At 48.3% G+C, this 25,300-nt stretch overlaps 1 protein-coding gene across 2 annotated transcripts in view; it reads right to left on the bottom strand.

Annotated features, from left to right (window-relative positions):
* The window catches only part of DIS3L2 (DIS3 like 3'-5' exoribonuclease 2), a 714,887-nt gene that overhangs the window by 237,824 nt on the left and 451,763 nt on the right, over positions 1 to 25,300 (bottom strand). The gene's annotated exons all lie outside the window — the stretch shown is intronic.

Here is a 25,300-nt window from a genome sequence, read left to right as displayed (position 1 = left end):
ACACACATTAAACAATTCTTTTTGCAAATGAATATAAAGTATGAGCAAACACTCCTTGATTCACTGCCCTTGGCAAGAAATGCACACAAGTATATGAAGTGTCACACAGGCTCAATGATACCAGCCCTGCCCTGGAGAGCGCTGCAGCCCAATACACTGTCTGGTCATGCACTCTCGGGCCCTTGGAGAAGGAGGCGGGAATCCCAGGGGGCTGAGGAGATGTGCTCCTGCAGGCATGTTTAAGAGGCAAAGGAGGTGTATGAGAGATCTCAACATGGGCGGCGGAGATGGTGCGGCAGCCCGTTGAGGGAGGGCAGCTGTGGGCCGGTGGGGGGTGGCACAGGTGGGTTGGGCTGCAGTCTCGGCCTTTGCAACAGACAGGGATACAAAAATCAGGACAAATGCTACTCAACAGTTATGAAGCCATCAACCCTCTTAATGATGTAGGCAAAACGTCGCAGAGTTCAGCAATAGTCAAGATCTAGGGATCTCTCTCAGGGTGATGGCCTTTCAGAGGATTTCTGGAGGAAAGTTCTTGCCAGGCAGCAAAAGCTTGCCAGGTTTGCCAAGCAGCTCTCAGAGGGGCAAGCAGCGGGTATCCAAGGTCAAGGGAGGGCCAGCTGCATTGAGAACCCCCAGCACCAGGGAGACCTCCCAGCCACCTTTAGGATTTTGGAGTGAAGACACGAGGTACCTATTTATTTCACTTACAGGCCGTGGCTGGCCCTCAGTAAGTGCCGCACAAGTTCTCTCGCAATGCATTATGGTCATTTGCTTCTGTTTGTATTTAGCATGAAGTAGGCGGGAGAGACAGGGGTGCTTCAGGTGCGAGGCTTTTCATCAATTTATTGAGCCTCAGCAGATGTTGACCTCGCCTAATGATGTTTTCATCGACAGGAATGGAACTTCTAAGCCCGGTGAAGCACGAATACTCGGTGAAAAGACTTTTGAAAGTTAGACCTTGGGATTAAATAATGAGTCACACCCCGAAGGAGTAAGAGAGAATGACAAAAGAAACTTGTGAACCAACAACTACTGTTAGAAACAGCTGCCCGCGAGGTACACAACATTCTCATCAGTTCTGCTACCAAGCGGGACAGGTTGCGAGTCCCAAATACTACGCCCAAAGGATTACAGCAAGCAATACAGCACACCTCAGTCTAACAAGTGCCCTGATGACCAAAATCCGTAAATGCTTCTCCTCATCCAAAGGTAAGCGCGCCGCTCCCTTCGCTCTCCCATCACAAATTCGTTAAGTTGAAACTACCAAACACTAGGGTAACCGGTTTAAAGACAATAATAAGACCTTTAAATAATGTTCTTTTTCTCCTGTATGGAAAACCCCACTTCTCGCTTTTTTCCATTATTTTCTGATATATTTTGTCTGTCAACATCATCTCTTGAAAGTAAACATTTAAGGAAACCGTGATGCACCCAAAAAAGATAATTGCCAAAATGAATCGTCCTGAAATATGTGCATTTTGTAACTAAGGGCCTGATTTAGACCTTGGCAGAGGGAAGACTCCGTCACAAACGGATATCATAGGATCGCAGTGCTTAATTTGAGCCGGTGGTTTCCGGTGTGTGGCACCACACTTATTTTGGAGGGCCAGTGCTTATTCTTCTGCCTTAGCAAAAGACACATATGGGAAAGACGGAGGAAGAGAAAAACGAAAAAGCGTCACAAAGAGAGAAAGCAGAAAGCTGCAAGAGTGAGCTGCAGGGAGTGGCTTTAAATGGATTGAAGAGGCCAGAAATGGTTACAGGATTACACTGCCTCAGTATTCTGTGCTCGCTCATTTAACTGCAGCAGCCGTGTGTTTAAGAGGAAGGCTTTGGGCACCGGCACCTTTTTATTTACAAATTAAGCACTGTATCATTGTAATACAGCGGACAGAATATCCGTCACGATTGTGCCAGAGTATTCCCGTCCTCCAAGATCTAAATCAGGCCCAAAGTCTCATAAACATATGCGTTGAACATACTTTAGAGAAAGTTTCAAGCTAATTAACTTGACTTTGCGAGTTTGAAGCACAAAACCCTATCCATGATCGATCCAACTCCCTTTGGAGCCTTTAATTAAAAGTTTCTCTGAAAGTGAGTAGGATTCTGGAATTGTTTTCAGTGCAAACTTAGATTGTTAAATGTGAAGCTATCAGAATGCAATGCAATATAGGCTAAAAGGGTTCAATGATGTTCCATGGAACCATGGCTACAAGACCCCTTTAACCTCTTTGGCAGCAGCTAAACATTCTAATACTAATTATTAGTATATACTTAGGCGGTTCAAGGGTACAGTTCCCTTGGTAAATAATCAGATTGCAAATTAAATTAATTCTCTTTAGACATAGGTCCATTTACTTGAATCCAAAGATTTTAACAATTTTGCAGCACTCCTGCAAAAGACATGTCCAAATGCAACTAAACAAAGCTGTAAGTCTAGTTTACTAACCAACCCCTTTCCTCGAGTCTCTCAGCACTGGACTAACGTTGAAAGGCACAAAAGAGTGAGAGCGCCTACTGGGTTTGCCATCTGGCCGTATTTTACCAGCACACCCACTATTTTCAATTCTAAACCAGATTTAAACAAGCATTTGCAATGCAATGGGTCTAGCATTTGCTCGAGTTAGAGCTATTAGAGTTGTAAACTACTAACCGGACTTTTCTTGCCACATACATTGAAAATGAAAAGTAATACACTTTCACATAAGCGAGCCGATTCAAAGCGCCACACCATGACCGTGAAGGGGACACACAAAAGGAAAAAGATGTTTGCTCGCAGTCAAACGTATCAACAAACATGCAATTATCCATGTAACAGGGGCGATGTCCAAGGCAGTAACTAAACCCCCGCAAGGAGGGACAAACGTAACGCATTTACCAATGATGACAAAGGATTTTTGAAGGGCAAGCCCACGAATGAGTGATGGTAATGGGCGTGAGGTGGGCGTGGTTAAAAGCCCAAATAGATAATACGTCGGAGAAGCAGACCATGCGCGCTGCTATGCTCAACCTAAAAAATGGGCAAAGGAGCAAAAGCTGGTATTTTCCCATGCTTTTTATACGAGGACCAAAGCTGATTTGCATGTGGTTGGTCCTCGTCCGAAGCACACTGAGCATAAAAAATATGGTATAGCATGCTACTAGAATAATTACCAAGGTCTGAAATTAAATTCAAGCACTCCATCATTGACCTTGTTGATCTCAATGAAACTCCCCAAGTTCAATGGGCATGTCCAAATGCCCCCCTCCCGTAGCTTTCTGGGCACAGCAAGCAATCTGCACTTCACTGAGGAGGGGTAACAAGGCTGAGACTACTCTGAGGTTGCCTTATTGCTCTTGAGGTCTACGATCCAGGGCTGAAAGACCCAGCACAGAGAGACAGAATAAGATGAAACCTATGGTGTACTGTCACAGGGCCTCACAGAGATGAGATGAGAGCAGATGCCCACACTGCCCATGCCTAGCGCCAGCCCTTATGTGGAGCCTTCAGAGCTCTTTTCGAATAATTCTCTAAGATAAGGCACTTTTAATTACAGGGCTGGCCAAGATGACCCTACCGAAACCCAAAGGTACCCAGTGGCCCCATCTCCGGGATCACCACAGCACAGGTGAATGGGTGATGCAGTAATGGAATGGCTTCAGGAAAAATTGTATTAGAACTCCTCACTTTGTGGTTTAAATATATTCGATCCTAACTCTCAGCAGTGCCTCCCCTGCTGCTGATACTGCACTGCAGCAAGTGGCACCACCTATGGTGGCATAGGTGCCACGTCATAACCTAATCGCAATCTAACTTTATATTCTGTCAAAGATCCTACAGGGCCCAACAACTAAAATAAATATAGTTTCTTCGGCTGAAGAAAAGCAAGTGCTCTCACAAGAGGTGACAGCGGCTGGATGCACAAAACGAAGCACAAGAAGCGTCCATCATGGCCAACTCAAACTTCCCCACTACTGATGGGAGAGCACGCTCAGTTGTTGGACAACACATGTTATGGTATGAGGATTTATAGAGAGCATGGCTACCCAAAGGCCTCTCAGCGCTGTACGGAAATCTTCAGAACAGACACTGGGGGCGAAGATCAAAATAACCAAGTTTTAAGCAGATGACGAAAGGACAATTCGTGGCTGGTTAGTCGTAGGCCTATGGGCAGAGAGTTCCACAACTTAGCACCAAGATAGGCCATGCAGCACACATTCTTGCAACTTCCGCTCTTAAGTGGAAGGGGGAGATCAAACTCCTTCAAAACAAATATGATGATCTAACTGCAGTTTATATTCTAATTGTGCACGCTAGGTCACCTGACACCTTAAATACAAAAGCAGAAAATCGACTTACTTTGGGCTGCTTTTGGAGGCTCGAGTATATTTAATTCCTTTTGCAATTTTTCCTGTTCAGCACTAAAAAAAAGTCTGTAAAAGCAAAAAATCCATTTTGTTTGGTCTGCTTTAGTAGGCTGGAATATACTTCCTTCCTTCTGCGATTTTTCCTGGGCAGCACTAAAACAATGTCTGTGAGCAATTCAAACCTAATTGGAAAACTTTGGAATTAGATTTTTAAGTTGAAACTAAGTAAGTTACTTTGAGTTGGGAGAAGCTAAAATGAGACCACAGGTTAGTCTAATGCTCTGCGTATAGCAGGACAATGTCTAAAAGCGGACAACAGCCACAAAGCTTCCAGCACGTCATCAATAATGCAGGCAGCTGTCAGTCAATGTCCATCTGTCAGACGACACTCACAAAAGGACAACTCCTCTTAAAATTTCCGAGGCGTAGGATAAAAGGGTGGTGGACGTACAGTGATGTATGGCCTCCCGCTGCGCGATCACACTTATCTACCTACAGCTTCTGGTTGACTGACAAGGACCAGTGACGCACTTACGAAGGGTGCTACAGCCGGTGCGATAACGCTAATGGCCAAGACATCGTGATACCAAAGGAGCCATTGTTAGGTTAGTGCGGCAGTGAAAGAGCACGGACAGCCGTGCGCTAGGAGCCATGTACTGAAGGCGCTGGAGAAATCTCGCTGTAGTGTTGGCCTGAATGACATGGTGTGGCTCCACCTCAGCAGTGGGCCCAGCAGTACCCTGACTTTAGAAAACACTCATGTGGCTCATAAGCAAACCACACCATGAACCAACTCGCTGGTACTTTTTTGTTGAATTTTTCAAAATGGAAGACTTGAGGCCTAATTTAAAGTTTGGTCGTCGAGGTACACTTGCTCATGATACTCTAAAACCCTTAATCAGCCATAAGGGTTCAAATGGGCCTCACGTAACACTGCAAACCCTTGACCAAAACTTTTACAAACATTCTAAATGCTATGATAGAATAAAAAAAATTTAAAAAGCTGGCATAAGAGACAACATTACAGTGGAGTGTGGACCTACACTACAATACCAGGCAACTCTCCATGGTGTCACACCTGGAGGGAGGGTGGGTGGGGGCCACCAATTTTTGCAACTGGGAGGAGAGGACACGTGTTACTTCGCCTTTACACCTATATCACCCCTGTGCTTGGCTAAACAAAGAAAAAAAAGTGATAGACAATGCAGTTTTTGAGGCAACAACACAATGCACGATTCAAGAGGTTGTCTAGTGCCCCCCAAATTTAACGGCGACCGTTACCATCCTCCCAGGAATCATTTCTTGAGTCTGTTCAAATACAGAATGTGGCATATTTTAGTGAGTGCTAGAAGTGTTAATGGAAAGCTTGTGTCATTTGAGTTGCACAAGGGCACTATCAATGCCAATGAGAAGACGATGAACATGAGAGGTCACAAATCGGAATGGTGGACTTTCGAAAGGAAAGCAGTCTTGAGCCTGAGTGATCAGCTGTCAGAGTCAAAACACATTTTTGTTATTTTGGTTCCTTGATTATGAGTGAATACCGCCAAGGCTCCGCCATGCTGAAGAAAAGTAAATATTAATAGAAAAAGTAATACCACCCACTGAGGTCAAGTATAATTCAACAACAGTAACAAAATCTGATATTAGCACGTCACTGCCAGGAGTAAATTCGTTTTTAGGGTGGAGATTGGTAGATAACTCCCACCAAAAAGAATGTCGCTTTTAGGCTAATAACATTTTCCTTGTGGGAAAACAATACCAAAGTTCCACACTGCAGCATTTCAGCATCTCATCTCACCCAGGTGATTTTGACCAGAGGGAGGTATTCTCATTGGGAATTTCAAGTTGGGTTTTCGGCAACCAATATCTCCAATTCAGCAATGAAAAGGAAGGACTTCTGATGGAAGAGCTAAAGTGCTAAAGAAAAGACTATTAAGTTGTTCTCCAGTAAAAGTCTGTGCCTACACTGTGGAATTACCATATTGGGATATGGGATCCAAAGATGCAGAACTACAGTCTCTGACGCTCCAGGGCGTCTCGGAGTCACAGGCACAGGTAGGAAGGGGTACAGAGATTTCCTTAAGCAGTTGATCAGAAAGACCATCTCCTCCTCCTCCCCTCACCACTAGACAACTGACCCCTTGTTACCAAAGAGACATGAACAAAGAATAAATCGGCCTTTGATGCAAACATGTCTACGTGGAAGGAGAAACTCAAGCTTGAGAAACCCATAAGAAAACTGATCCCAACGCCATTAATGTGGAAGATGGATCTAGTCTGAGCAGCTTGTGGACTTCCAGGTACTTCACATTTCCAAGTAATAACCTGTGTCCACTTGAATTACTTGCTGAGTCGGACACTGATGTTGTGACGTCTGTGTAGATCTGGTCCACCATCCCCTGGAGAAGAAATAATAGAACTCCAAAAATATTTCCTTCAGTCTCAGGTCACTGATTGCAATTTTCAAGCCTTTACCCACCCTGAGGTGATGATGTCTCAATGGACAAATTATCTGTGCCTCAGGGATGTGCCATAGAAATTAGAAGGTTTGGGGAAAACCCACCAGGGGCAGATGTACTACTACTTGAAAAGTTAATTTACCCTCAAACGTGCCTTAATGCTTATGTGTTACTATGAAAATGATACATGCTCATGTGCCCTAGCAGTCAGATATTAATAATCAGTTGACTAAAACCTTACTATAAGTGCACATCTACAATCCAGTTGTGGCTGGCGACTGTGCAAGTGGCGGGGCCAACATAAAATATAAATATATATATATATATATATATATATATATATATATATATATATATATATATATATATATATATATATATATCAGAGAAGCGTTATGATTGGCTGGAGCGCCCTGGCTGGTCGGTCCAAGGCAGACTGGTAGCCTGGGCTTGCTCTCCCCAGCCCCGCAAAACAGTGCGGGCTGGAGAGAGCACAGTCCGCATTTGTGCTTGGCTTCTTGAGTCGGCCGGCCAAACATACATGGGCACTGACGTGAGTGATGTCAACCCCCATGGCCCGCCCCTTTAAAAACAAAACGATAATAAACACTGTTTATTATCGTTTTCTTTTTAAAGGTTTGCAGCTGCTGCTAGTGGGGGGGGTGGGTGCACCTCCGCCACAGCGGAGGAGTCGCCCCTGCTAAACTCATTTTAAATGGTTTATCACCAACATTTCTGCTTAGCCATCTTAGCAAAGCATATCCTCGTTCTGAAGTTGGCACCAAGAAGTGAGGACTTTAGAAAGCAGGAGAGTCAGCTTCCCTTGGTGTTAGCGTTATGCTTCTCCCAAGAACTCCTCACAAGCAAAACCCTGACACCTGTTCATTAGTGGCTATCAGCTAGTTCAACTTCTATCACAAGTAAAAGCTTCCATTCACTTTTTTTTTTTTTTTTTTTTTTAATTGTTTTGATAAAACTAAAAATGGTATGGATTTTAGCATTATGTGTTTTAACTGATAAAGAGTGAAGCACTAGTCCATTGTTACTGCAACTGCGTTACTTTATTTTTGAATGGTTGCTGGCTATTGAGCAAAAAATGCATGTTAGACTTCAATGCGCCATCCCAAGTGTTGCGTTTTCTTTTCCATGACCTAGAGCATGTGTGAGAGAGAGACTACAGAAATCAGATTTTGGTTAGCTTGCCTTTATGGTGCTACCATCTAGTCCGTGGAAGAAACTCTTACGGGGTCGAAACGTCTACACTTATACATGTAGACTTGCATTCATTGAGGTTTGCTGCAATTGTCCTCTAAGGTTTAGTCGATTTTTCGTAAAATTGTATTGCTAGCCAGTCTACTATATTGGTTCCCTTTTGTTTTAATAGCACCAACACACTGACAGTCACCTATGTCACTATTCACAATCACTTTTACAGCACCTACATAATGTCTTTTGACATGCAGTCGTTTATGTTATGTCTAGGATGAATTAAATTCAATTGTAGATATATTTTTTGCATGTTTATTATATATACCAAGGGGGATTTGGCTTCATCCAAGGGATGCACTGTTGTTTTTTGATTACCAAAGTTTCCAGAAATATGGGGTTGACTCTTATTTATTGTTAGATGCCAATGAATCCAGACCAGGGTTGGTTGATGTTCAAAGGCAATAACATCCCCGCCGCTATCCGAGGTCAATCAATTAATCAAGGATTTGTAAAGCGCACTACTCAGCCGTGAGGGTCTCAAGGCGCTGCGGAGGGGAGACAGGGGGTGCTGCTATTGCTCGAACAGCCAGGTCTTGAGAAGTTTCCTGAAGATAAGGAGACCTTTGGTCTGGCGCAGGTGGTTGGGAAGCGTCTTGTGAATGTCTGAGTGTTGATGGTCCCACATCAGAAGTCAGAGATTATACATACAAAATCGATACTCCTAGAAAATGGCAGCTAGGCACTACAAGGGTAAAGGTTAGTGGCGTACTAACTACTGCAAAGAACATTTCGTGGCTACACAGGCTAAAGATTTACCGACATTGGAGGTCTGCGAAGGGGATTCTGTTTGGAGCCAATAAATCCCAGTTGAAGCCATGCAGCAACTGTAGTGTCTAACAGAGGAAGAGAGGCTTCAGTGCGCTATGCACCTCTTTCCTGGAGCAGTACACTTCATTGTGCCAATCCCTTGAAAAATGCCCAGGGCATGCAGACTGGCAGACTCCAAGCTCCAATCCACGCAGAACGCTCGACGCTGCCAGAAATCGTTGTTCCAACTCTCTTCCGCCTCCGCGCAGCGCTTGACAATCCTAATACACGGGGCAATGAACAGTAAAGCAGGTGATGAGGGCCCCAGCACGTGGACAGTGGCACCCACCTCCACCCTCGGGAGATGTGGGGGGCGGGGAGCCGCCGCCACTGAGTGAAGTTTGGTTCTGCTCCGACCTGTGCCAGGGGCCTCTGTACTCAGGAGCTTCCGAGCCTGGGGCGAGGGGAACGTGTCCTGCATCAGCACAGTTCGCCCGGATCAGAGGGAACTGCCCCTAGGGGGCGCTGGAGGTCTGGTGCTGTACTGAAGGAGGGGTACATGGGGGCCCTGGAGGCAGGGTGCTGTACTGAGGTAGAGGTACACGGGGCGCAAGGGGCCCGGTGCTGTACTGAAGGAGAGGTACATGGGGGCGATGGAGGCCCGGGGCTGTACTGAAGGAGAGGTACATGGGGGCGATGGAGGCCCGGGGCTGTACTGAAGGAGAGGTACATGGGGGAGCTGGAGACCCGGTGCTGCACTGAAGGAGGGGTACATGGGGGCGCAAGGGGCCCGGTGCTGTACTGAAGGAGAGGTACACGGGGGCGCTGGAGGCCCGGTGCTGCACTGAAGGAGGGGTACATGGGAGCGCAAGGGGCCCGGTGCTGTACTGAAGGAGAGGTACACGGGGGCGCTGGAGGCCCGGTGCTGTACTGAAGGAGAGGTACACGGGGGCGCTGGGGCCCGATGCTGTACTGAAGGAGAGGTACACGGGGCGCTGGAGGCCCGGTGCTGTACTGAAGGAGAGGTACAGGGGGGCGCTGGAGGCCCGGTGCTGCACTGAAGGAGAGGAACAGGGGGGCGCAAGGGGCCCTGTGCTGTACTGAAGGAGGGGTACATGGGGGCGCAAGGGGACCGGTGCTGTACTGAAGGAGAGGTACATGGGGGCGCTGGAGGCCCGGTGCTGTACTGAAGGAGGGGTACATGGGGAGCTGGAGGCCCGGTGCTGTACTGAAGGAGGGGTACATGGGGGCGCAAGGGGCCCGGTGCTGTACTGAAGGAGGGGTACATGGGGGCGCTGGAGGCCCAGTGCTGTACTGAAGGAGGGGTACATGGGGGCGCAAGGGGCCTGGTGCTGTACTGAATGAGAGGTACACGGGGGGTGCTGGAGGCCCGGTGCTGTACTGAAGGAGGGGTACACGGGGCGCTGGATGCCTGGTGCTGTACTGAAGGAGAGGTACATGGGGGCGCTGGAGGCCCGGTGCTGTACTGAATGAGAGGTACACGGGGGCGCAAGGGGCCTGGTGCTGTACTGAATGAGAGGTACACGGGGGTGCTGGAGGCCCGGTGCTGTACTGAAGGAGGGGTACACGGGGGCGCTGGATGCCTGGTGCTGTACTGAAGGAGAGGTACATGGGGGCGCTGGAGGCCCGGTGCTGTACTGAATGAGAGGTACACGGGGGCGCTGGAGGCCCGGTGCTGTACTGAAGGAGAGGTACATGGGGGCGCTGGAGGCCCGGTGCTGTACTGAAGGAGGGGTACACGGGGGCGCTGGATGCCTGGTGCTGTACTGAAGGAGAGGTACATGGGGCGCTGGAGGCCCGGTGCTGTACTGAAGGAGAGGTACAGGGGGGCGCTGGAGGCCCGGTGCTATACTGAAGGAGAGGTACATGGGGCGCTGGTGGCCCTGTGCTGTACTGAATGAGAGGAACATGGGGGCGCTGGAGGCCCAGTGATGTACTGAAGGGGAAGACCTGAGGAGGAGGGGGGGGGGGGGGGTGTTGGCACGCTGAAGGCCCAGTGATGTACTAAAGACGGGTAGGTGGGTGCGCTAGAGGCCCAGTGATGTGCTGAAAGCGGGGTACTCAATCACTGAATCTCACCATCATTCGTAAAGTGGATCTCACACTCATACACTGAATTTCACTATCACTCATACAGCGGATCTCACTACCACACAAATACTGAATCTCACTACCACACAAATACTGAATCTCACCATCACACAAACACTGAATCTCACCATCACTCAAACACTGGGTCTCACCATCACTCAAACACTGGGTCTCACCATCACTCAAACACTGGGTCTCACCATCACTCAAACACTGGGTCTCACCATCACTCAAACACTGGGTCTCACCATCACTCAAACACTGGGTCTCACCATCACTCAAACACTGGGTCTCACCATCACTCAAACACTGGGTCTCACCATCACTCAAACACTGGGTCTCACCATCACTCAAACACTGGGTCTCACCATCACTCAAACACTGGGTCTCACCATCACTCAAACATTGAATCTCACCATCACTCAAACACCTGGTTTCATTATCACTCAAACACTGGATCTCACCATCACTCAAACACTGGGTCTCACCATCACTCAAACACTGGGTCTCACCATCACTCAAACACTGGGTCTCACCATCACTCAAACACTGGGTCTCACCATCACTCAAACACTGGGTCTCACCATCACTCAAACACTGGGTCTCACCATCACTCAAACACTGGGTCTCACCATCACTCAAACACTGGGTCTCACCATCACTCAAACACTGGGTCTCACCATCACTCAAACATTGAATCTCACCATCACTCAAACACCTGGTTTCATTATCACTCAAACACTGGATCTCACCATCACTCAAACACTGGATCTCACCATCACTCAAACACTGGGTCTCACCATCACTCAAACACTGGGTCTCACCATCACTCAAACACTGGGTCTCACCATCACTCAAACACTGGGTCTCACCATCACTCAAACACTGGGTCTCACCATCACTCAAACACTGGGTCTCACCATCACTCAAACATTGAATCTCACCATCACTCAAACACCTGGTTTCATTATCACTCAAACACTGGACCATCACTCAAACACTGGGTCTCACCATCACTCAAACACTGGGTCTCACCATCACTCAAACACTGGGTCTCACCATCACTCAAACACTGGGTCTCACCATCACTCAAACACTGGGTCTCACCATCACTCAAACACTGGGTCTCACCATCACTCAAACACTGGGTCTCACCATCACTCAAACACTGGGTCTCACCATCACTCAAACATTGAATCTCACCATCACTCAAACACTGGGTCTCACCATCACTCAAACACTGAACCTCACTATGTCTCAAAAACGGAATCTCACCATCACTCAAGCACCGAATCTCAGTATCACTTAAACACAGGATCTCACGCTGTTACTCGTACAATTACTGATACCCTGGATCTCACTATCACACAAGCTGGATCTAAACACTGAATCTCACTATCACCCAGACACTGAATTTCACTAGCACTATCGCAGGGCACACACAACTCAAAAGGCTGACCATCCTGCCACACCAACCTTACTGCTAGGAGCAAGGCCTGGTTAAGGACTGACCCCTTCCACTGCACCTCAAGTTATTTGTAGACAGCTGCATTACACCAACCTCTCTGGACTGCTCAAGCGCCTTGAAGCAGCCTTCTGGTAGAATCTGGCACCAAGATATTGGTCCAAACATGAAAAGTTCACAACTCTTGGGTCTGATGCCCCAAAGCTCGGCTTTCTAACACGGGGTTACCAGCCACGAACAATTCTTGACCCCTGACCTTAAAGTCTCCGCCACTATCCTCTAGCAACTCATTGTATTACTGCAAAGTTGGATTTATAGCTCCTCGTTATACGCTGCTGTTAATTTGTCCTTCTTCCTCCTCTTCTTCGCGCAAACCATACTGTATAAACTGCAAGAAGGCAGTGTGTTCCCTTGTTATCTGTAAAGCGCACTGACCCCTGGCGCTGGCAAAGAAGCGCTATGTTAAAATGCAGAATCTATAGCTGCTGAGCCCCAGGGCTCCTGTCTGAGCCAGTGGCACTCAAAGAAGCCCGGGCCACCTTTGTAAGGACGTTGTGCGGCTTGTGCAATGGGAAGTGCGGCACAGCATCTGGCTCAGAGCAAACAGGGCATCAGCCGGCATCACATTCCGGCTGTGTCTCAGTAATAAGAGGAGAAAATAAATGGTCCCGCTTTTCAATTTGGAAAAGTGGGACTACGTCTGAGGAAAAAATAGTTTGCACATTTGTATAACATGTAGTAAAACAGTGGGACATCAGATGCTCTGTTTTTTTAAAGGGTGGGTACTCTTAAAGTCGGGATGCTCTGGTAACATTTCCACCACAAGCGTTAATGATGTATAAAAAAAAAAAAACGTTTCCCAGTGTTTTTGCAACGTATTCTTTTATTTCTTCTCTGGCACTAAACCCGTGCTGTATTGTCAACAGCTAGCAAGTGTGCTTGTTCCATCCCGTGTGTCACAGGCAGTAAACTTGTGCACGAATGCTTTGGCGCTGTTTTCCCGCTGCGAGTTTCTGTGACACGTCGCCCGAAGTTCCCAAGTTCACACGCAGCGGCAGTTCGGCTTAGCCGGGATTTGAACTCGTGCTGCAAACCTCAAGCGCTAACCACTAACCGCAGCGGTCGGCGGGGGGCCCAGATCAAGGCGCTAGGAAGAGCTGGTCAGGAGTTTGTGTAAACAGCCTCGTCCCGCGGTGCCAGGAACGCCCGGGGAAGCCTCCCTGGCTGCCTTCCCGTGCCTCGGCGAGGCGCTATGGCCGACCCCCGGCTCGGGGTCTCCTGCCGGCCCCCCCAGGGGGGGGCTCTGCCCGCCAGGACTGCCGAAGAAGGGGCCCGTTAGAGTGGCCACCGGGGAATATCTAGGGCTTCCGGTTTTATGTTTTTTTGGGTAACATTTCAGTCTGTATTTATCCATATTTAATTTTTAGCCATCGTATTGGTATTTATCCATATTTTTGTGTTTCGAGAATAATTGGAGACGTAAAATGGTACATTTCTGCATTTATTTATCTAATAAACATGCATTCATACTTTGATGCCTGTCACGTTTTAGCTAATTAAGAAACCAAATATAACAAAAGTCTACACTTACAGATAAATATGAACATTATATACAACGATTTGATGACCTATGCCTGTATTTAAGGAAATGTAATCCTATTTTTTTTTTTTACTTTCCGCGATGTCTACCTGCTCAGCTGTTGGCCTAGAATCTACGAACAGCAGCATTGAGAGTCACTCACAAAAAGCACTATTTTATGTTTCTTCTGCTTTTAGAAATAAACGTATTGTTCCCTGTCCATTATCTGTAAAAAGGGAAAACTGTGAGCCTTAGCAATATTTCACCCAGAGACATTTCGAGCCAACAGGACTCTTACCTAGCGCAAACTATGAACTGAGTGGCCTCAGGAGTCTGGGTGAGTTCAGGTTGTGGGTGGGTGTCATTGAAGGGGCACAACTGAGGGTTACATAGCTGAGGCTGAATGTCACTGTTTCTCACGGTGGGTCAGAAAGGTGGTCAGACTATATGCACATCCAGTCCTTGGCCTCTCTGCAGTGCGCAGCGAGTCAGGGTCACATTTGTGCCAGCTGTAACCGTGGGAAAGTGTGTGAAGGGTGTCCACAGTTGTCGAAATATAGGCAGCACCAAAGTTAAAAAAAAAAAAAAAAAAAAGGTAAAAAAAAAATGTGCTTAGAGGTGATAGTGCTTATCGTGATTTGGGGAAGGTGAAAGGAAGTGCGTAAAGAGGGAGAGAGGAAAAGGAGGACCCTATGAGGTGCTGATGGAGGATTCCAGAAATGTGCGTGGAGTGGGGAGGGGGGGTCTAGCAGTCGGAGACAGGCGAGGGAGGGACTGAAGAGAAAAGGGGTGTGAGCGGGAGCTCAGGAGGGAATGAGACCCCTTTCACACACCTTAGTGATAGAGTTCATTAATCCTCTCACATTTTCAGAACTGAAACATTTTGAATTCTAATCATTCAAAACAAAATCATCGTTGTCATTCATTTCATACTGCTAACAAGCACTGGTAAAGCCAATAGGTCTGGCATGTTTTAAGCGGAGCCCGTTGTTGCATTAAATGCCTGGATGCAATACCAGAACATTTTCAGGGATCCTCCAATACTGGTCATGTCGTGTCTAGGATGTCTGCTTGCTTATTTATTTATTTATTTTTGTTTGAAGCCACACCCTTAATTACATCTTGGAAAGGATGCTTAGTTGGGCTTCTTTGGTCACGACCCTCCTAGAGATCCCCCACCCTGTGTCCTGGAGGATCATTAAAGCAAAGACAAGCAGCGTTAGCATGTGAAGGCAGAACCTAGAGGATTTGAGGCATCATGTTCCTGGAAGACCAGCTGATGGCGCCTTGAAGGTATCTAACCTGGAACAAACACCCTCTTTACCTGGAAGCGAGGCGGCGACCACAGCTGAGGAGGGGAGAGAGATGAGAGGCCTACAGCCAACAACATGCAGAGGGGCCACTGTTCCTCGGCGTTAAATACTGCCTGCCCTCCATCTTTTCAGCTTCAGGAGGAGACTGGAGCTGGTACTTGAACACAAGAGTGCTAAAACCTCATCTATCCTTTTAAACATGAACATTATGTCCCCGCTTCCTTTAATGGTCATTTGGGAATAGTTTAGGCAATTGGAAAAAAAGTTGAAGTTATTTCTTCTCGTATATATTCTTTTAAACAGTATAATACGGAGCTTCTGCTCGGAACTTGTATTTAAGTGCTTATATTTTACATTTGCGGGGGGATACCAATGTTTGCAGAGTCAAACAATGTCTTTTATACTAGTCTTCAGATAAAAAAAAATGGGCTTTAAATCCGTGAAATACTGGAAAGCCAGCAACCTGGTGCACTCTGGGTTCTGCCAGGCATGGCTTATTTATTTATTTTTACAGTTCATGCAGCGTGAACTCGACCTGAAGGTATTCCCTTTACATTACAGCGAGTTATATTACACAAGAACACATTCATTTTTGTATGCAAGGGGAGGTTTAGTGATGTGCCCAGGATCACAGGATGTTAAATGGACGCAGAGACGCGAACCTGCTTTCCCAGCTCCAAAGCTGAACGGTTTGTGTACTCAACCGCAGCTTGGTAAGCTCCCCTCCAAAGTTATTGTTTTTTATAGGGTAACCAGACAGCCCAATATCCCCGGGACCAGTGCTTAATTTGTAAATAAAAAGGTGCTGGTGCCCAAAGCTGTCCTTTGAAACATGAGGCTGCTGCATTTAAATGTGCGAGCACAGAATACTGAGGCATCCTAAAGCCATCGTGGCCTCTTTAATCCATTTACAGCCACTCCCTGCCCCTTCACCTCAATCCTGCAGCTTTCTGTTTTCCTCTTTTCTGACGCTTTTTCGTTTTTCTTCTCCTCCGCCTTTCCTATATGTGTCGTTTGCTGGCACTAAATACCTGATGCAGAGAACTGAGTGCCAGTCAACAAAAATAAGTGCTGGTGCCCCGCACCGGAAACCACCAGCTCAAATTAAGCACTGCCTGGGACACCTCTATTGCACTCCACAGCTTTGGATTCAAAACTGTGGCTCATCGGGTGTGTTAGTCTTGTTGGTGAAACTTAAGCTTACCAAAGTCAAATCACAGAATGCCGTGAGTGTCTAAATAAAACCCCAGTACTGGAAGTGAGGTAGGCATGCTACGCACCCCAACCTGTGTGCCTCCTTTACTGAATATCAGACCTCATGTACCAAAAACCTGTTTGCAATTTCAGAATTGTGAATATTTGCGATTCGCAATTAGGAAATCACAAACAGTAACTTACTAGTGTGCCTCAGACACATTTGGCGGTTCCCAGTGGGTCGCAAAGGGGCCTACCTCATCAATATTGATGAGTTAGGTCACAATTTACGACCCTTTGGGAATGGCCAAATTAACAGGGATGGTGGCCTGTTGGGCAGACCACCATGTCTGTGATTGCTTTTTAAATAAGGATTATTTTTTTTTTTTTAAATAAATGCAACCTGTTTGCCTTAAAGGAAAACGGGATGCATTTCAAAAACAAAAGGTTTTCATTTCATTTTATAAGAGAAGGCAGTGCCGTTGGACCACTGCTTGCTCTGAAAAAAATTGGTGCCCCATTTCACAAAGGGGAAGAGACCCCTTTGGGATCCCTTCCAATTTGTGAATGGGTTACCACCAACTTGAAGTTGGTGGTAAACTGCAAATGTTCTGAGACCACACTTCAGTCGCAAAACATTCATACAGCCCCCTGCGCGTTGCTATTAGGAAGCGACGTCCTTTACACGCCCATTACTAACACTAATCGCGAAGCAGTGAAGTCACTCACTATCCCGCAGTACCATCCTGCCTTCGAGCAGTGGGCGTGCCGCACCCTCGCCCGTTGAAGTACTGACCCCCTGCTGAGAAGCGCAGGCCCTCTCACTTTCAAACCAAAAGCGTGCCGGCTCTCTCTACCCGACAGTACTGAGCCAGAGCTTTAAATGGGCCGGGTCCTGCCGGTGCTCAGCCCCGGCAGTTCTGAAAAGCAGGTCCTGAGACGGGCCCCTATCGGGTGCTCCATTCCTGCCCTCACCCTCAGGGTGAAAGGAAAATCTTAACTCAGCAGCAGTCCCACCCTTCACTGCCTCTGATGTAACTTCAAAGTGACTCGGGGTATTTATCTCACAGTCTCGCCATATCATAACTGAAGCACTTTCAATATTTATACAAGGAAGCCACCGTTGCTGCTTATTTATCTTGTGCAACTGACAACCACTGACAAAGCCAATAGTTCTGGCGTGTTGAAAGTGTGATGTTACTTGTACTAAATATCTGGACGCAATGACAGAAGGTGCACAATACCTGTTCGGTGGCGCTCACACACATTTTTACCTGAGATGTTTTAAAGCCACGCCCTAATTCCATCGGCCACGCCCCTTTAAGAGATACCCCTTCACCCCCCTTTTTCCATACCACTTAAAGCCCTGGTGCTAGGCCAATGAAAGTGCTGGTTGGTGTTATCAGGAGTGTGCGTCTTGGCATTCCGAGTAGTAAAGGGGCGCCCCGTGTTCATCCACTGCCCTGGGGCCGGCTAGCCGCAGGGTGCTCCCCTAGGCTCCGGCCCCTCCTGTCAGCTACCCCCACACACCTACCTCACTCCGTCCTCGGACACCTACAGCGTAGAGACATCCTGCAGAGGGCCGGCGGGGAAAGCAGCCAGCGGCCGTGTGGTGGGGTCCGGAGCACTGGGAGGGAGACCAGGCCCTGGACTAACGCCAAGGTCACACTCTGCAGGCAGAAGCTGGGATTTTCGGAGCACTGCACTCATGCCGTGGAGTGGGGTGGGGGCATGTAATCCGAGGACAGAGGGCTTTACGGGGCAAGGACTCCCCAAGGTCTCCCATCCTCCGAATCCCACTGACCAGGCTACGCCCCAAGGGCATCAGTGACCGTCACCGTGAGGATGTGCCCCTTGGCAGGCCCTTGTTTTTCAACCAAATGATCCTGCAAGGGTGCCTCGCGGACCTCGTGGCTGGCGTCTATACTAACTGGGACGCACACTCGTCTGACACGGGGATCCATGGGATTCCCTTCTGCAAAGCCTCAGGGTGACCACCGCAGGAACCCCCGGTACTGTGGGGTCACATCCTGCAAGGGTACCTCGAGGACCTCATGGTTGGGGTCTATAATACCAGGGACGCACACTCCTCTGACACGGGGGTCCATGGGATTCCCTTCCGCAAAGCCTCAGTGTGGACACCGCAGGAACCCCTTGTACTCTGGGGTCACATCCTGCAAGGGTGCCTCGAGGACCCCATGGCTGGCGTCTGCAATAACTGGGACGCACACTCGTCTGACACGGGGATCCATGGGATTCCCTTCTGCAAAGCCTCAGTGTGGCCACCGCAGGAACTCCCTGTACCCTGGGGTCACATCCTGCAAGGGTGCCTCGAGGACCTCATGGCTGTGGTCTATAATAACTGGGACGCACACTCCTCTGACACGTGGGTCCATGGGATTCCCTTCTGCAAAGCCTCAGTGTGGCCACCGCAGGAACCCCCTGTATTCAGGGGTCACATCCTGCAAGGGAGCCTCGAGGACCTCATGAGGTCACAGGTAATAGACAGGACTCCTTCCAATGAGTGCACAACAGTCTGGACCGGCGCCCAGCCATGAAGGAGCTGAGTCGTTTACCTTGGGCGTTTTGTGCAGATGTGCAGTTATCATAACAAAGCGCCCCATGGCTCTATGTAGCTTCCCAACGCCTGGACACTGTAGAACAAAGAATATGTTCTCCAATGGCCACCTCAGTGGACGCAGCATGACTACCCAGGTCTCCTTGTCCGGGCCTCAGGGCTCCCTGGTCTTTCCCCTCAGTGACCCCCCCCCGGGGGGGGGGGGGGGGGGGCAATGGGGCTGCCACCAGACTCAAGCTCCAACCTACAATCTTGGCTGCTTAGTGTTCACATCAGGTGGCATGTCCCGTCACTGGATCCTGACATGACTGAGGTGCAGTCATCGGTGGCCCAGGTGAAGGTTCTACTACGGGGGGGGGGGGGGGGGCTGCCTCGCCTTGGCACCGCCCCTTCCAAGAGCGGAAGTGTGGGAGGTGTCATGACTTTGGTGGGAGGTGGTCGCCGCCTCCTCATCCTTGTAGGCTCAGCCCATCGGCGTTTAGGAACAGAGGAGGCCTAGTTACACTGTCCTGGAACATGTATTCCACACAGTGCTGTGTTCACCACCACGGACCAGCCGCCTTTCCTCCCCAGGGTCCTAACACATTTGTATAAATGCTGTATAAACAGAAAAATAAACAGATTTTGGACTCGTGGTGCATGAGATTGCCATCTAGCAGAGATGCACTGAAGAGCAGACCACATGGAGAGAGGCGGCTTCAAAGCGCTGTACATGCTGCCATCTACAACCTGCAGGTTCACATGTTACTAGAAGAAGCCTTAGTGACTGTAATAAAGAATCCCACTTGTAATTGAAATGAAACATGTAGAAGCTGTTGTATTCCTGTTTCCAGGGCAGTCTCCCCACTGAAAGCGGATCTGTAGTTGGTCAATTGTGGTAAATCACAGTAAAGGAAAGTCAATGGAGGGTTAACAAGTCGAACCAGGTAAATAATCTAGATCTTGATATCTTTTATTGGACTGACTGGAAACAAAGTGCACCGATGGCGCCTCAGCTACCAGAGGCGCAGGGACCCCTTCCAATGGCAGTGGTGCGATGATCAGAATACAAACCTGCGTTGGGATCTTCCCTATACCGAAAAATATTGCAAAAAATAGATTGTGCACAGCTATCGAGGCGAGAGTGATTAGATAGGATTAAATGTCTCGGGCAAATGAGTCAGTGTAGGAAAGCGAGTCAACTGTTTGTGTGCGCCACAGCATGAGTGTGTGCGCCACAGCATGAGTGTGTGCGCCACAGCATGAATTTGAGTGCGTGCACGACTTGTGTGAGTGACTGCATGCATCCCTGTGCACAAGTTCTTAGCGTGTGTAGCACAGCCCTTTGCAAGGTGAAGCTCTTTTGCACTAATCCCTGGACGGGGCTCCCCTCTCTCGAGGGGGGATCTTCCCCGACGACTTGGATGATTTGCTCCCAGGACTGGGACCAGTTGGACCAACTTCCTTATTTAATCCGCATTGCAGGCTCTTTGCTATGGGGCTCAAATTGTTTGCCCTGACGACCCTGACAAATCGCACACAACAGGGCCGAAACGTCGACAATTAAACCAGATGACTTTCTGACTGATTACATCAGTCTGGATGTACTGTCAGTTCAGAGTCTTGCAAGGAGTATTTTCAGCTGTCCGTAGAGATTGATGTACATGCTAACTGTATGTGTGAACCGCCTTGTACACACTTAGGGGGTCATTCTGACCCTGGCGGTAAAATCCGCCAGGGCCAACGACCGCGGGAGCACCGCCAACAGGCTGGCGGTGCTCCCATGGGCATTCTGTCCGTTCAGAAACAGAAAACCGGCGGTGTACCGCCAGTTTTCCGCTGCCCTGGGGAATCCTCAAGCTGCGCCGCCATGGGGATTCGGACCCCCATACCGCCATCCTGTTCCTGGCGGTTTTGGCCGCCAGGAACAGGATGGCGATATGGGGTGTTGTGGGGCCCCTGGGGGCCCCTGCAGTGCCCATGCCAATGGCATGAGCACTGCAGGGGCCCCCGTAACAGGGCCCCACAAAGATTTTCAGTGTCTGCCATGCAGACACTGAAAATCGCGACCGGTGCAACTGCACCCGTCGCACCCCTTCCACTCCGCCGGCTCCATTCGGAGCCGGCATCCTCATGGAAGGGTGTTTCCCGCTGGGCTGGTGGGCGGCCTTCTGGCGGTCGCCCGCCAGCCCAGCGGGAAACCCAGAATACCCGCGGCGGTCTTTTGACCGCGCAGCGGTATTCTGGCGGTTCCAGCCAGGCCGGCGGCTTCCGCCGCCGGCCGGGGTCAGAATGACCCCCTTTAGACCCATTTCTTGCACTCACACTGTGCTGGTCTGGAGACCCTGCTTGAATGTGGCTCGTCTTCGCATGTACCATATTGAATTAAACTATCTGCTACAATCCATACGATGGGACTACGAATGCTAATCATAGTGCATGGGACGTTCAGGGATTGCGACGTCCCCCGCAGGGAAGCACTGTTGTTTCACAAATACAAACAAGCACTGGCTGCCTCAACGTGTTAAACAGATGCAGCACAGGGCCCAAACCTTCTCGATGGGGTTGCCTCCCGCGTGCAAACCCCGAGCATAATTACTTGGGCTGCTCACATAAGAATGACCTACTAGTGACATCTACTTCGCAATATGTGGAAAACCGAAGAATCAACACAAACTCAAGCAATTTAAAGTTACAATTTAAATGTAATCTGCCCCAAACGTTCACGTTGCTTCAGTTTCCCATTAATTTTCCCTCTTTGATGTAAGTCTACAACCCTGCAGAGAGCTCCTCTTCAGTCCTCCTAAGGTTTGCCTCACAGCCGGAAGTGCCACACTGCGGAGACGGCGTTTTCACCGGCGGTATTTAAAAAATGACCATTGAACATTCAAGCCGGTGACGGGGACCGTCCTTCGCTGTGTGTCTGAGACAGTCAGAGTGCAAGTGTTTGTGAGAAAGAGACGCTGCTACGAGCCAGAGAGGGAGACCAGGGCCAGCGGACGAGAGGAGATGATCTGTAAAGGAATGGAATGGAATGTGTGCTTGTTTGTGAGAGGAGAGAGTGTAAACATGGGATGGTAAGAGGAGGGGGTGAGACGGAAGTGAGGGTCCTGGAGAGACTGCTGAAATGAGAACGTGAAAACAGAAGAGAGGTGAATGGAGGACGCGACAAGGGAGTGTATGAGATACAACAGAGGTGACTGACTGTCAGTCACGTGTTCGGAGCGTGAGGGAACTGAGGACTGAGGCGCAGAGAGAGCAGCCTTTGAGCTTGAAACAACATTTATTTTTGTAGAAATCTTCACATTATACAGCAGATGGGGTGTTGTCTGGAAATGAGGACAATCGATGAGTATGTAGGAAACGCTTCATCCCCAGGGATGTGTAATTCCAGTGGCACTGAATATACATGTCGTAGTGTCCACTGTCGGAGCTTTGGGCCATTTCATGGGGACTCTCCGCAGAACCGAGCGCCCTGCATGCTGGGTGTCCGAAGTTCCAACACGTCACACGGAATTTCTCGGAGCTAATGCACGGACTTTGAACAGAGCAAGTGGGATCAAGTGACCAGGGATCCCCCATCTGTTTCGGACTTTTTCTGCGAACAGAATGGGGATCCAGTGGGATCCGGCGGCTATTACTGATCCGGACTGGAGATCCGTCTGGTGTCATTTGCCAACACGGGGACCCAGCTCCCCAGCGCCGGCACCTTGCCTGCTTTCTTAATTTAGATTCCAGCCGAGCCAAAATCAAAGGCCACATGTAAAGACTTCCCTTGGTCCCAGTATAATCCTGGCTGGGACATATTTGGAGCCTCACATCTAGACACTGATGCAATGGAGGGGTAACAAAGGCGCACAGCTTGTTATCACTTCACACGTACTTCAGAGAAACAGCAATTTGGAGGCAACTTTTTGACTCTGTTCAATGTCTGCACCTAACCCATATACACGCGCTGTAAGAGTGTCAGATGCATCGATCTATATGAGCATTTTGTATGAATAACAATTTAAATTGCACTTACATTTTTTTTAACCTTTTATAGTGCTACTCATCCAAATGCAGGGTGTGTGAGCGCTTTACAATCCACGCGCACATATAATAGTGACAATCATACAAGTGTGCAAATCAATGCACAGGATGTCACATTAGACAATTAGCTTGTTAAGGGGCAGGAGCTGCACATCGGTTTTTACTGCTAAAAATTCTATTTTAAGAGAGCATTGCTGTGAGAAGCACAAAGTCAGGATTTAAAACGTAAAGCAGTGCTTAGGGTTCTCTGTACTACTAAGTCTATTTTTACTTTAACAAATCCTTTCATTGGCCTTATAACAACAACAGATTAAGAAAAACTAATAAGGGTCAAAACCTATGCCTTGCAGTTAGCATGTAGATGCTAGACGTCTGTTCACGGCTCACTGCGCTATATTAGAAGGATTGCAATTTATGAACTGCAAGTAATAGAAGGATCTGTGTTAAAAGCAGTGACCCACTTACCTTTCTACATAAAATAAAAACCTGTCATCGGCATGTTACATAATGTGCTTTGCAGGAGACACATTAATCCTCTGTGCTACTTAGATTAAAAAATGTGACCAGACAAATCACAGATCTCTCCAGCAAGAGCCTGAACCACCTGAGTTATTTTACCACTGGTATTATTCCCCGAGATTTACCGGGCACACACAGATCTCTGTAGAAAATGCCTTAACCCTATAAATTGCAGTCTCTTGGTGGCCAATCAAGTAAACCAGGGCAGATTTACTGTCCCCTTTCATCGCGTTGCCAATTTCCTTTTGGCAGAGGTTTAAAAAAAACAAATGTATAAACTGATTGTCAGTCAGCTTTACATGACTCCTTCCCACACGACTCCACCCCCTTTTTGTTGCCACACCTTGAATCGTAATTTACTGGTTCCCAGAGTAAAGTTTTTCCAATTCCAAAACTGGTTAAACGTCCATGCATTAATGCAAAGGAATTCTGAGTTGTGTGTTTGAACTTTACACGTCAGGAGCCAAAAAACAGGCAACTGGCTCTGTCCAAAGCTATCATGCCGAAGCTCCCGAAATGCAAAATAAAATTTAGTTGCTGACCTTTTTGTTTTAACAGTCGAGGACTGAACCGCCCAGTGGGTGAGAAAGCAAAGGGAGCCTTTCAAAACAATAAGAAACTTCTACGTGGTTAAGATTAACACTCTTTGGACAAACAGATAGGAGTGTTAAAGATGCTTACCAGACCAGTAGGGGCAGCAGCTGAAGAGAGACAGAGAACACAAAACCAATCTGTGGGCATCTCTCTTCCCCAGGCCTCCTTTGGCCTGGAGGCGGAGCACATGAAACAGGCCCCGCCTTGAACTAGTGCAGCACGTGCTGCAGGCGCTGCCCCGCGAGGCCGCCAGTGTGCGCGAGGGTTTTGACATGCGCACGAGCGAGTCCCGCATCTTTGGTCTGTGTGGTGAGCTTAGAGAGTGAACCATTAGACATCCCAGAGAGAGGGAGATGGACATCACTGAGACAGTGACCTCGTATCGTGGCAGGGCTTCTGGGAGTGATCCCCTGTGAGCGGGTCTGTGGGTCTCTCTTGTACATAAGCCTAGAGGGCACTACACTCTGCTATTTTCCGTGCCCTCTCACAGGGCAAGCACTTTGCTACCCTCCCTACCTACTGAAGAAGGTTTTCCACTGTCCCTCCTGCCTTGAAGAACAAAATCCTCCTAGGCATCATCGAATGAGAATAGAAAAAGCTCTTTTTCAAGCCCCCCTTCCCCCCAATTTGATCAAAAACTTTTATGAAAAGATCTACCAAAGTTTTCTTGTCTGCAGAGGTCTCCTCTGTAAGAGCGACACGGCTAAATGAGATTAATCCCGTTGGATAAAGGTGAGACTCACACTCGCTCCTGCATTGTATGGTTTGTGCCACCTACAAGGTACTGAAAACTGAAAGCACGTCAGCTTCACCCCGCTATATTCTCCTTCACTCTCTGAACATCAGATACATCTCTTCGCACAGTAGGTTTTTAGCAGTGGATCCTCTTACGCAACAATAGTTGTTCATGTGTGCTACATCCCACATGTGGTGCTGTGACCCTAGGGTCATGACCACACATGCACCGCTAAGGAGCACAGAGCACACAGGGGTGTTGTGCACTCCAACAAGCAGGAGAATCCTTGAATCAAATCCGCAGGGCAATGCTCCACAAAAACGGAGATCAACAAGTAGATTTCACCTTCTGGATTGTTCTGCACCAGTCCT

Source organism: Pleurodeles waltl, chromosome 11, assembly GCF_031143425.1.
Source record: "Pleurodeles waltl isolate 20211129_DDA chromosome 11, aPleWal1.hap1.20221129, whole genome shotgun sequence".
Taxonomy (NCBI): Eukaryota; Metazoa; Chordata; class Amphibia; order Caudata; family Salamandridae; genus Pleurodeles; species Pleurodeles waltl.
This window is presented reverse-complemented; position numbering and strand designations above follow the sequence as displayed.